The 13790-nt window shown below is 39.7% G+C and overlaps 1 pseudogene; it reads right to left on the bottom strand.

Moving 5' to 3' along the window:
• Positions 1-7889: 7889 nt before the first annotated feature.
• Positions 7890-8368, bottom strand: LOC148017394 (pseudouridine-5'-phosphate glycosidase pseudogene; annotated as a pseudogene).
• Positions 8369-13790: the final 5422 nt, after the last annotated feature.

The following is a 13790-nucleotide window of genomic DNA, read 5'->3' as shown; positions in this document are numbered from 1 at the left end:
ACAAAACTTATCCCATTTGGGGGACAGTCTTATTCTCACTGTTGGAAAAGTGTAAGATAGTGATCTCTATCGAGATTGAAAGCCTATCGATGATCTTCTACATGATGCCTAACACCAAAGCCATTGGTAAGGAGTCACTACTAGGACATGCATTCAAGAAACAAGCACATTGCAATGTAGACTATAACTCACAACACATTCACCTTGCCATTGGCAATGTTTGGATAGTAACGAATTTTAGCAGGGGTAGCAACATGACTACATCTATGACCGTAGCACCACCGATAGAGCAAATTAGTGCCAAGCCTAAAGAGAGGGGTTGTGACTTATCCTAACCCATCACAACCAATCAGTCGCGATCACCACTAAATGCTCCCAAAGCCACTGAGCAACATCTCAAATGGGTGCCCAAATGACAATCGCAATCACTTAGAAGACAATTCGCATGAACTCATAATCTCAAAACCTCAAGTCCTAGGCCTAGAGGACACAACTAGTGCTACAGGAGCTAATGAATGGTCAACAAGCCATGATGGGTGCTCAAAGTCTTATTGTATGCTCAAGGCTACTAGGAAGGCAACACTTGGATTTGGTTTCCCAAGTCCACAAGTGGCATGGGTGTCCCTCAGCCACCACCACCGCCTTCCAAGCCATCTCCATAAAGACTAATAGCCAGCTTGGTATGAGAGACGAATTGACCCAAAAGGAACTAGACCCATCAAGCCTCAATAAGTCTATCAACCAAAATCGTAGGCCACTACACCTGAATTTACTCAACTTGACATTTCTATAGTCCCAAAATACTCCACAAGTAGAGAGTAGCACATCAACTGAGCTGCAAGGCTAATCCATTGTATGTATGGGTGACAGACACCCCACTGAACAACCCATGAGGTAGGCTTTAGTATAGCTAAGCTTTCAAGTCCACCAACTTTTCGCAAGCCTTAGACCCTCCTATAAGTGGAGATCTACCCTTACTTTGGTCTTCAACCTCGCTGCAAATATTGGGGATGACCTAGTCACTTGGATCAGGTGCTTGGATGCTACCTTCACCACATTTGCTAAAAGCTATGAATAGTTGAAATTAGGCCTCCTTGACAAGCCATTAGCAATGGAAGTACATTCCCTACCTTCCACTTGGGAAGAATATGAATTCATGTTTGTTAAGATTCTTGAGGTGACCGAGGACTTGTTTGCTACGAGATTTCTCGAGAGCAAGCTCTCAAATAGTGGTTGCTCACCTCTTATAGCAAGAGCAAAGTCTCTACAACAACCCAAGAACTAGAAGAGCCAAAATAGTTAACCAAATCTGACTCTTCCTTTCTGTGAAAATGGTATGCTCTCCGTCTCCAACAGGAACAGGAGGGCTACCAAATTATGACTGATGCCAAGCAAAGACATGCAATCAAAACCTCTAAGTATGATCTGACCTGTGTGGCTCCTACATCATTTTTAGAGTATTGGCCATCACGTCATGAGGATCACGTGCAGTCGACTTTTAGAAGAGCATATTATGGCCCATCCCTATTTAGATCTCAACTCCATTGCATGTCGCTACTAGCAAGATGAAGTCTGGTGACTTCCTCACCAATATCCCGATCTAGATTACATACATAGGCATTAGGCCTAAAAATATGGAACATCATATCCACTTAGAGTATAATCCATAGTTCTATGCTTAGCTTCTAAAGAATTAAAGCACAACAAGCGAGTGCTTAATGCCCCTAACCCTTTATCCTCCAATCCTAGGAAGGATCTTCATCATTCCCAAAGGAAAGGGGGTGAGGTGAAAAAGAATTGGAACTTCAGAACCTCAAATTGAACTTCAAAAGATAAAAAGAACGAATAAAGGGAACTTGTACTTGACGATTTTTTTTTGAAAATTCATGCTTGGAATGTGTGGATTGCTTGAAGCATAAAAAAATTCCATTCCATATTGGAGCATCACACCATTCCATAGTGTTTGTTCTTAAACTTTTTCTTTCTATGCAAAAGTTACTCTCAAGTGAGCTAATTGTAAGTTGTTGCACCATAACAAGAACTCGAGATGGCATGATAAATTTTGTTCTTGGAGGAAGAGCACAATAGATATCATTTGGCCCCACTGAGACACAAGTCTACAACTAGCTACAATACTAGATCGTCAAGAATTTGGGAGAGCTGTTGAACAAGGAAGATGTGGTGAGACAAATATTCGATCAATGCAATCTCCACAGATACATAGAGAAGGTTGGCCAGAAGATCCAGAAGATTGACCACAACAAGTGCACAGTGTTCCTTAGAACTTTTGATGTGAGAAAGAACAGTGGTATGGTGATCGTCAAGTAAGGACGATTTTCCAAAAAGGATAGAAGTTGTGCTTAGCCTTGAAATAGTAGAGAAGGCTTTAAGGTTACCAATACATAAGGAAAGAGACCAAAAAGGGACATTTATGGCATGCTGAAGACAAAGGTACACACACTCTTGCTCGGACTGCCCTCAATGGCTCATCATGCCTCGTATTTATAGCTAAATTGAAGAAGGGTTGTGGCCAAGAAGAAGAACTCTTTATGGAGGGTATCCTGGTAAATCAGCAATCTAGAAGCTTTCAAGATGCAATTCGATGCTGACGATTTGATCTTTGAGGTCTAGAGAGCTTGCCATAGATACCATGATTGATTCACTTGGCTCTCGAATGATATTGCTTCAATCCAAACCTCTCATCGAATTGAGAAAAGGGGAGATTACTGGAGTTAACTCCTAAATTAGAGAAGGAGAATTCAAGCTTTTTCATCCAAAAATAGGAACTCCAAATTTGGGGGTTAAAGGTGCTGTTTTTAAATTAAAAAAGGAGGGGTGATGGCTTGTTCGTCAACATCTTCTTCTTTATTTTCATAAGCTTTTAAGATTTAAGGCTTAAAGGTTTGTGATTTGTCTTACTTGCCAAGTTTTAAATGGGTTTGGTTAAATTTGACTTATGGCCCATGACTCATGTTCATGCGGTAACTTCCGTGACGGATGGCTACAGTCCTTATCAATTCGGGAAAATGTCAAGTTACGAACCTCGGGCCATTTTGCTTGAGACATTCTCTATTTAATGGTTTAGACTTCTTCAAGTCCATTTTGTGAGAAGTCGGGAAGATTTGAAATTAAAGTCGGGATATCACACCACACTACATCTAGGGTATTCTTCTTTATTGTTTTTTAACCTACTCTCTAAGAGAGGGTGTTAGAAGTGGTGATATCACAAGTTCATATGAACCCAAGGACAAATTTATGGGTATTCTCTTTATTCTTTTTTTGGTAATTAGCCAACCTATTTTATGGTAGGACAACTCCTTTAATTTTATCTATAAAAGGAAGAATTATGGCCATAGTCCATTATCCATCACACATCTACTTGCAGTAACTTTGTGTGGAGAGAGGAACCTTGTAGATTGTGTGAGTTCATGCTCAACCATTGTACTTTTATCATAATGGATTCTTGTTCTCTGTTAAATCTTGTGCACTGTCTCTTTCATCGATCTTGTGTCTTTCATTATTCCATTGTATATTTTGTTCTTTAACAATATGATTGACAATAGAGAAGAAATTTACTAGCAAGAAACTAAGCTTTTCACATATTAAAGTATTTGGATGCATTATATCTGTACATGTTCTTGATGAGCAAAGAAAGAAGTTGGAGTTAAACTCAAGAATTGTGTATTTGCTAGCTACTCCCTTGAACAAAAGGCTTATGCATATTATAATCCAATTACACACAAGATAATGGTAAGAAAATTTGTTATATTTGATGAGATGAGTAGTTGGTATACTACTAAAAAGGAAATTGTTGTAGATGATGTAAAAGAAAATGTGGTTTCCAAGTAGTACATCATGGGCTGGCTCAATTGTAGGTTGTGAATTTGGTAGTTCTCTTTTATGCACGATGTCTATGTCCATTGGATACATCTCTCCCTAACATATTAAGATTGTGATGGATCTTGATACTGGTTGTATACATCTTTACCACTAGTTGCTCTTATATATCCTGTTTGTTGTAGGATATACCTAACAATGTCATCTTGGATTTTCCTAATCGATTGTCCACAGCTGATCTTGGATTCACTTTTGTATTTATTATAGTTGTGTTAGGATTGAAAATTAATGCATTATTTATGAGAGTATATGCTTTAATTCGACAATTCATTAGTAGTAGTTAGTGGACAATAGCAACCCTAAACTTCCAACCTATCCACCTTTTAATGTGTCATGGTAGCAAGTAAGTTTTAAGATAGAATTTAGTTCCAAAATAGAAAGCAAGAAAGTTGAAAATAGGCTATGAATACTTTAGCCCAAGCAGGTCAAAAGGTTATTCCTATGGATCTTTTCAAAGATCACAAAGAAAAGGGTCTATGTTTCGAATTTGGGGAGAACCATAGTGTTGATCATGCTGCTAAATGTGTAGACAAGAAAGAAATGTCAATAGCATGTTTACTATTAAAAATCTAGAAGAAGAGAATGAAGTTCCACTTGTGAAAGATTGCTAAAAATAGAGCTTATGAAGATGATAATGGGCAATATTAGCCTATGATCCTCTATAAGGTTTGATTTGGATTACCACAAAGCCTTTTAATCTCGGTGGACAACAGTATAGTAAGCTATTGTATGCTACCACTTCAACCTATTCAATATCAATGGATGCATGGAATCTAGTAGTTCCCCCCTCCCACACACATATAAATATTCCATCCTCTAGTCTATTCATGAACCAAATATGTAACACAAACAAAGTAATGCTCACATCATTGGAATACTTACAAATATTGATTTGCACTATGTGCATTAACTAGGTCCCTATCCAAGCACATAAAGTTTTTAAAAAGAAAATAAATTTACATCATGCACTCATGGCCACATTTACATAAATATCTCACCCCTTATATCAATGGAAGATCCATACTTAGCCCATCGCCTCTTTCAACTCTCTATGATTGGAAAACCTAAGTTCTTGCTTTAATGCCTGTTGGAACCCTTTTGCACTTAATTAAAATGATGCCAATACCATCGAAAAAAATCATTTCCAAACATAAGCTATGTTGTTGAAGGATAATTCAACTTTGTTAGATATGCAATGCACATTAAGAACCCAATTTTTACATTAGGAAAGATGATTGCATCAAAACACCTTCTGCTTAGCCTTACTAGTGCTAGTGTTTCATGCATGCATGCACACAAATAGGTTCTCTTATTATGGTTTGAACCATTACACTTTGAAGCTCACTTCTCATTGAGAATATGGAATGCATGCTACCCACCACTCTCATGCTCTCATTACTGATACAATGAAATCATAAAACCCATCTCATGCTCATGGAGTACTACATGGACCTAAACTTTCCCCTCCACCTCACTCACTATCCCCAAGGTTCCTAATTAATATTGGCCTCTCCCTAATGTATAATGTCAAAAAGTGTGTGCTCAATGAAAGGTTCCCACTCTTGTGCATGTGCTTCTAGGTTTTGCAAAGCATAGCCTTCATAGGCCTCATGCCATGCAATGTATTGAATGTGATTCTTAGTGTTTTATCTCCCTAATGGAATGGTTATATTTTGTAAAACATTGATGCAGGAAACCTAGTGCAGTGTAGTGCTCAATGAAACACCCCCCAATGGGTGTTAAGTTCTACGTCAAAGAAAACAAAACTCATTTTAGCATAGTTACATGGCTTCTCCTCCAATTGATCTCTGTAAAACTAATAAAATGTAAACGTTAAATGCAATGTTATACTATCCTTCTAGGGCTTTTCTTTCTTGTTTTAGACTCACCTTGTAAGATCCAACCCTTCCTAAACTAGATTTCTAGGTCAAAATGCTCTAGGACAAAAACTACAGTCATCTATTATCCCTCAACTATGTTTTTGACACATTTATATAAATAGAACCTATTAATTTGGCACACCATAGCTTGTACATCCTATGAAGCCTTGCACACATATAATAAACCTATTTATCTACAATCACACTTTTCACTCTTAAACCTAATACCCCAAGTCAAAAAGAAAACCCAAATATTATTGCCTTTTAACACAAGATACCAATAGATGCACTATCAATGTATGTACAACTAAATAGCTTACCTAGCTAGAAGGTCCTCTCTTATACACCACTATGTAACCTCTTTTCATCCAATAAGACAATTTGTATCACTTTAAATTCATATATCTTTAATATGTTTCCTTGGAATTTACAAATATCTAAACTATATACATTGGGAACCTTAGCTAAAACATCAATGTCTTGTATAGCATTATCTCCTTTCTCTATGTTACTCAACTGCACCCCTAACCATCTATTAGGAGTGGAGACTTAGATATTTAAATATTGGGCTCCTCTATCTACTCCATAACCAAGTCTTTGCCATCTTGCGTAGCACTAGCTCCTGTTCTTCCCAATTCCAAGCATAGTTTAATAATATATTATTTTTTCCTTTTGATTATCTTCTCCTTTTACATCCAATGCCATACCCAAAATCTCTCTTTGGTTCTTTTTACTATATTTTCCCCCATTTGGTATTTACTATAGGGTCATCATAACCTTAATCCTCTTCTTCTTGCTCATCTTCAACTAGGACATAAGATACATCACAAGTAAAAGTTATAGTATCATCTCTCTTTATGCTAGCACCTTCTCCACACTCTTGAGACTTTGAGAAGGGGGTCTCATCACATGCATGTGTTTTTGGGTCCACTTTATCCAACATATCAACAACTTTTTCTGTTTATCCAACATCTCTTTTTATACTAGTACATTCTTCACACTCTTGAGACTTTGAGAAGGAGGTCTAATCACATGCATGTGTTTTTTGGTCCACTTTATCCAACATATCAGCAATGTTCCTAATCTCCCTAGGGCACCACTCATCCTATAAGGAAGTCTCTAGAGACAAATAACCAACATCATCTTCATCAGAAACCAATGGCCCTTCTACACGATGCATTCCTAGAATTCTCAAGGGATTCACTGTATGTAAACCCTCTATATCACATACATTCAAGGCCTATTTAAAAATACCCTTATCTGTTACTTTTTCCAAAGTAAAGCACAACCCTTTTCTATTTGATTAGTAAATGACCCCTTTATATGGCACCCTTTTGGATGAAAAAAATGTAGCTAGAACCCCACTCTTCTTATTCTTAACAAAAACCTTCTCATTCCAAGCACTTGATTGCAAGGGCTTTACAAAAACATCATGCACAACTCTATGATCCCTCTCTATAAAACAACCCTAATCATTACATCTCATAACCCTAAAAAAGATGTGGAAAATCCCTTCATATATGGCTATTAGTAGCCATGCTTCTTTATTCTCTTCACAAGCATTGATCCAATTTAATATGTCCTCCTCATGGTTAGTTGGATGCTCAACAAGACTTGAAACAATATTTATTTTCATAAGTCCAAATGTAAAACAACATGTCTTTAAATTTTCATATATTTCGTTGTCGAAGGGTTTTCGAAAGCCAAGTCGCGACCACTGAGGACTTTGAATAATTTCAGGATAGAAGGATAGATCGTCAATTGTAGCGGCCTCCACAAAGGATCATATTTATATTTCTTCAGAATAATTACAGCAGCAATTAAAGACGAATACAGAAGATCCTCAGAGGTATATACAAGAGGTTTAGAAAACAGTTTTAGTACAGATCATAATAATGTCCAATACTATAAGGAATTTGAAGTCACAAATCTGTTCTTGGCATAGGAGAAAAACCAGCAAAATCACTCCTTAATACGAAACATCGATACTCGGTAAGTCTCCCCTCGGGTAACAGTAATTTAGTACATATGAAGATGGAAATCTTCAGTCATGAACGGACTCGGACCTTATTCTGTCATCCAACCACGATGAGATATCATTCAATATGATGGTCACATTGTCATCAGACTTTCCTTTGCAGAAGACTTAACCAGCTCTATGTTTGCAGCAAGCGAGGCTCCACCAGTAATTTCATTGACTCTTTTGAGTAAAAAGGGGGTGATTGTGCTTCCACTAATCTTTTGCTTCAATGCTTCTTGCAAAGATCTACTGATTGCTGACTCAATCGGCTTGGCAGCTGCTTCATGTTCTTCCAGGATTGGCACCCCAATGAGTAGTCCACTCTGTAAATCCAAACTAAAGTTCGCACCTTGTATGAGACCCTATGGGAAGGGTCATGTTGGGGTTCTTTCCCCTTGCAGCCACTGTGGCGAGTAAAGAAAGCAGGAAACTCATTGGTCTTGTATACAGTAACACCTTCAGTCTCAAGGTACTCTAACGTTCTGGGAATGTCAAGAATTGACTTAACACCAGTACAGGAAACAGCAACAGGCGACCTTCCAAGCTCTGTTAAATCATATGAGACATCCATTGCTTTTCACCATCAGCATGTGATATCTCGTCCTTGGGGTAAGTCTGTGATGTAAACAGATCCTCCCGAGTATATATCAGACCAACATTAGTCCATGTCTTTAATATATCCATAGTCGTATATTTTATGGGTTTTGTAATCTGCTCAAAGCAACTGATACTTGTGCTCCCACCCTCCCAGATTGCCGAGCCTTCGCTGTTTTTGAAACTGTCCAATATTTAGCCTATAAGCAGAGATTCCCCTCCTTAGCTTCTTCACCTCCATTCGCCTTAATACTCCCTTGATGCAAACCTTCATCAATCGACATGGGCTTCTAGAGCATGTCAACCTTCGGCATCTGCAAGGTGGCCTCTAAAGCAGCAAACTTACAGGCATCCTCGGCATCATAGAGGGCTATTGCAATCCCATGCGGCTGAGATCTAAAGCTTGGGAGCATTCCTTTGCGACACCATTCTGGGCTTCAGTGTGCCGAGACGCCTTAAGACTCCCCTTCCTCCTTTCACGATTGCCCACCAAAAAGCTTCGCAGCCTGTCGCTGTCAATCATGAAGAACACCGGGCCAAAATCTTCATGTCACCCCAGAAATACGGTGACCAACTCCATTTCTCCAGAAATACAGTTATCTCTGCACGTCAACTTCAATATGGCTTTATTCACGTCTTTTACTGCATCACCGTCGTTCCTTCTTTCTTCGTTGTTTCCTCTCTTCGCCTTCAGGTCAGCGTTCTCCCCTTCTCAGAGCATCATGTATATTCCCTTCTTTCCAATTCACGACTTCCTCTATTTCCTCACTTCTTCTATGCTCTTCTGTCCTTCATCGTCACTGTCTTTTCCCTTCCAATCTTCTTCCCCCAATCCTCCCTGATTCCGCCTTAGTCCACGCTTCCATCCTTGCGTGTCGACTCCCCTATTTCTGTAGCAGTTGCCTACGCTTTCCCCCCAAAATGCCTCCTTTTTAAAAATAGCTCAAAAGCTTCTCCTTTTTCCCCTCAAAGCACGGCTCTCCTTTTCCCTCCTTCTTTAGCCTTTCAAAATCCCCTCTTTAGCCTTCGTAGCTCTATTTCCCAGTTACAGAGATCCGCCCTGACTCGGAAAATCTATGTCATCGCATGATTCATGCATTCGACATGATGAAGCAAAAGATCACTACAGAATTATAACGTGGCCTTTCAAAAGTTGTGCATATCCTGTGATTAGGACATTCCATGTGTCTAGATCTCGATAAGGAAACATATCAAACACTGCTTGTGCCTCTGCCAGCCAGCCACATTTAGCATACATATCAATTAATGCAATGCCCACATCCACATTTGTCTTCAATAGCCCTATCTTATCAATCTCAGCATGTATTTCTTGGCCCTTGTTTATAGCTCCAGCCATGCCACAAGCTTTTAAGGTGCAGACAATTGTGATACTATCCAAAGAGATATCCTCCTCATGCATTTGTTTGAATAATTGTAATGTCTTGTCTCCTTGATCCTGTTCAACATAGACTGAAAGCAATCCTTCATACTCGCTACTATACTCATACGCAGAAAATAAATGTAATCACAACAACTAAGTATGTACAAAGTACCAAATCCCATGCACAACTTTTGGGTGGTTTACACACCTCGAATGCGCAGCAATACGACATCCACCCCCTCTAATCCTGCGCATCCTCCGGATGGGCCAACTACCCATGATCATTATCATCAAGATCCACAAACAAATCAATCTCTTCGTTTTGCATTTCCGGTAGATCAACAAGATTATCAGCCATATCATCTGTCTCTTCCATTGGAGTTTCTTGTCGTTGCTCTTCTCTTGAAAATTCTTCCAAAGCATAATCCTCATTATCTCTTTTCTTGAAAATCTTGATTCTTTTTCCAGCAATAGGCACTCTAAGCACTGTTCCATCCAATTCTGTCAGCTCATATGTTGCATTATCAAAGACATGTCTGACTATGTATGGCCCAAACCATCTTTTCACCATCTTCCGAAGTGCAGTATGCTGATTTTCAAGGCTGCTATCAAAGACCAATACCCAATCTCCCTCTTCTATTGCTCTAGGCCGCAAGCGATGCCTACTATCAAACCTGTCCTTGTTCCTTAGTCTAGCAACTTTCAACCTGTCAATAGCTAGCTGAATATCCTCAGGTCTCCTCTCCAACTGTCGAATCCGAAGAGCTAAGAGCTCCTCTCTCGTCAAATCCTTCTGCCAAGGTAAAACTGACCAAGTCAAAGCACAAGTCTCAATCGGCATAACAGGTTTCTGACCATACATCAACTCTGCAGGCATATATCCTATAGTAACACTATGAGTCGTACGATCAGCCCATAAAGCAAATGGTAGAAGTCTCGGCCATTCTCCAATCCGTCCTCTGCATGCTTTGGCTAATGCTTTCACTATTGGCGGATGCCCTCTTTCACTCTTCCCATTTCCCTCTGGATTGTATGCTGTGGTTAGAGCCAATTTGATTCCTAGCTGAGAGAAAAACTCCCTAGCTTCATCTGCATCCAATTCACCACGATCTGCATTGATCTTACCCACACAACCATACCTGCAGAAAATTTCCTCCAATAAGAACTTACACACTGCACTAGTGGTCTTCGTTCTCAAAGATCTGCCCTCAACATGATTGGTAAGATCCTCTCTAGCCAAAACAATGTACCTCATCTGCCATAGACCCATAGGCATGGTAACCAAATCAACTACCCACTTATAATGAATGCATAGCGGATAGGTCGGATGAAGCTCATCTCTGTGACGCACTACTGAATACATCTGGCAGTCTCTGCAAGTCTCAACAAAGTGAGAAACATCTCTGTACATGCCTTTCCACCAATATTTCTCCTTGATTTTCTCATAAGTAGCCCATACTCCTCTATGACCAGCCCAAGGACTCTCATGAAACTCTCTCATCACCTGTAACTGTGTCTCTCTATCGCAGACAACCCGCAAAGGTAATCCGCCTCTTTTCTTCGGATGCTTCCAAAGAAATCCGTCCTTGAGAAAATAACCATAGGCTTTCCTTCTGATCTTCTTGAACTCTTCATCTGTCCATTCATCTCTTTTGCTTAGTGTACTAAGGTACCTGCCAATCTGCAACCAATCTCCAACATAGAGTTCTTCTGTAAAAGCCACAATATCATAGACATGACAAACATGATCAACCATAGTGGCTGAAATTTCTGCATCATCCTCTTCTGCAAGTAGAGTCTCCTCATCATCATATCTGGCTCTAGACAACATATCTGCCACTGGATTATCCTTCCCTGCTATGTGTTTAAATTCCGGATTTAATGACTTGATGTATGCAATCCATCTCAACATAGCTATATCCGGAGTAGAGCAACTTGTAATCATACCAATCAATGGCAAGCAATCTGTCTCTACCACAACTGAAGCTCCAATAAAGTACTCCTTGTCACATTTGAGAGCCGTGACAATCCCCAGTAACTCCCTCTTGATTTGCGGATATCTCCTCTGTCTCTCGTTTAGGACTTTCGCCCCAAACCGAATAGCATATCTATTTCCATTTGCATCATCTTGACCCACAGCCCAACCTATGCCAATTGGACTAGTGTCAACTGTCAATACAATAGGCCTATCACAATTATAATCCGCTTTCCTGAGAGTAGGAGCATTCTGCAATAACTTCTTCAATTTCCGCATGGCTCTAGTGTGACTCTTATCCCAATAAAATTTCTGCCCCTTTCGAAGTAGCTGATACAAACAATCTGCAATGTGTGCAAAATGAGGTATCCAAATCATATAAAACACACAAGCACCAATGAATCTCCGTACCTCTGAAGTAGTAGAACAATACTCTGCAATCTTGCCTATAGCATTCACCTTATCAGGTGAGGGTTTCCTGCCATAATATCCACACATATGCCCAACAATGACAACCTCATTCACTCCAAAAACATATTTTTTCCCTGAAAGTGTCAAGTTCACTTCTTCTAACTTGGCCAAAATCTTCTCACATGCTGAAATATGATCAGCCACAAAGTATCTGCATCCCTGCTCATTTAGGCTCTCATTCTTCTCTTCTTCTGCACACCCTTTAATGGGCACATCATCCAAGAAAGGCATAGTAAGCTGAGGTATGTAATCACGAAGGACCTTATGCATGGCATTCATCATATGCGCAACAGAATTAGTGGCACCTTGAGGCAAGGTACACATCCTGACAAGCCCAATAGGAGTTCTCATGGTGGTTATGTCCCTGCTTTCCAAAGCCAGCTGAAACTGATCATAACCTGAATATAAATCACCCAAAGAATAGATGGCACGTCCAGCAAATGCCTCTGTAAACTCATCCACAACTGGACCAATACCAACATTCCTGATAGTAACCGTGTTCACTGGCTGCATGTCCTGAATAAATCGAAGAGTACCATTCTTCTTTGGAACTGTAAACCACCTGTTTGAGTATGGTGCAGATGAAGGCTCAAGGATTCCCATCCTGATTTTCTCATTCAATAAATCAATCAGCTTTGGCAAGTGTGCTTTAGGCACTGGAATAGGTCGGAGATTCCATGGGATATGAGGAATAGTAAAGATGACCATAGGAGCAACAATATCAGGATTCACACATCCAATCTCATGTGGGACAAAAGCAAATCCCCTTCCATGACGCTCAAGCATCTCCTGAAAGCATTGCTTCTCCATGGGTAACAAGAAATCACCATTTCCAATTTTCAATTCAGCAAGTGTCTCTGCTGAAAATTTATGACCAATATGCTCCGGATTCCTCAAAATTTGCTGTTTAGCATCCCTTTCTATTTGCTGATCACTGTCAGGTGGAAGCGGTACAGCAACCGGCTTCACCTTCTTATCCACATTTTTGTATTTCGTGTCAACCCTGGCTTCATTATGCTCTTCTGCATTACATAAACCTTGCTGTAAATCAACAATTCTGCACTCCAATGGCTGAATATTCTCAGCCCTCTGCTCTATGGACTGCATAGAAACAGCCCCAAACTCTGAATGCTGAAATATTTCAGCAGTAAACTCTGTTGACTGAAAATTTTCAGCCCTCTGTCTCTCTGAAAGCTGATCATAACCAGCTGGAAACTTTTTTTGCTGATTTTCTTCAGCACTCAACACTCTTTGCTGAGTTACCTCAGCCTCTGACTCAATCTGTGACATAAAATTTGCAATTTCATGAAACATGTCCAGGGATTGCACTAATACATTACCATGACAATTCAGCATATCAGTTTTCAGCATATCTCCCATCTCTGTCATCGTATCTGTACAAATCACACTGTCATACATACCATCTATGTGCTCATCATCCTCCAAAATTCCTGCATTTTTCAAATTTTTCTCCTTCCTGCATATATACTGCCTGGTAGCTCTAGACAATCTAGAAGTCTTCTGATAGCTCATCGAACTGTTTGCTGAAATCCCAACATAACCGGAGGAGAA

Source organism: Lygodium microphyllum, chromosome 22 (genome assembly GCF_053477565.2).
Source record: "Lygodium microphyllum isolate KBCC chromosome 22, Lygodium_microphyllum_v1.1.10, whole genome shotgun sequence".
NCBI lineage: Eukaryota > Viridiplantae > Streptophyta > Polypodiopsida > Schizaeales > Lygodiaceae > Lygodium > Lygodium microphyllum.
This window is presented reverse-complemented; position numbering and strand designations above follow the sequence as displayed.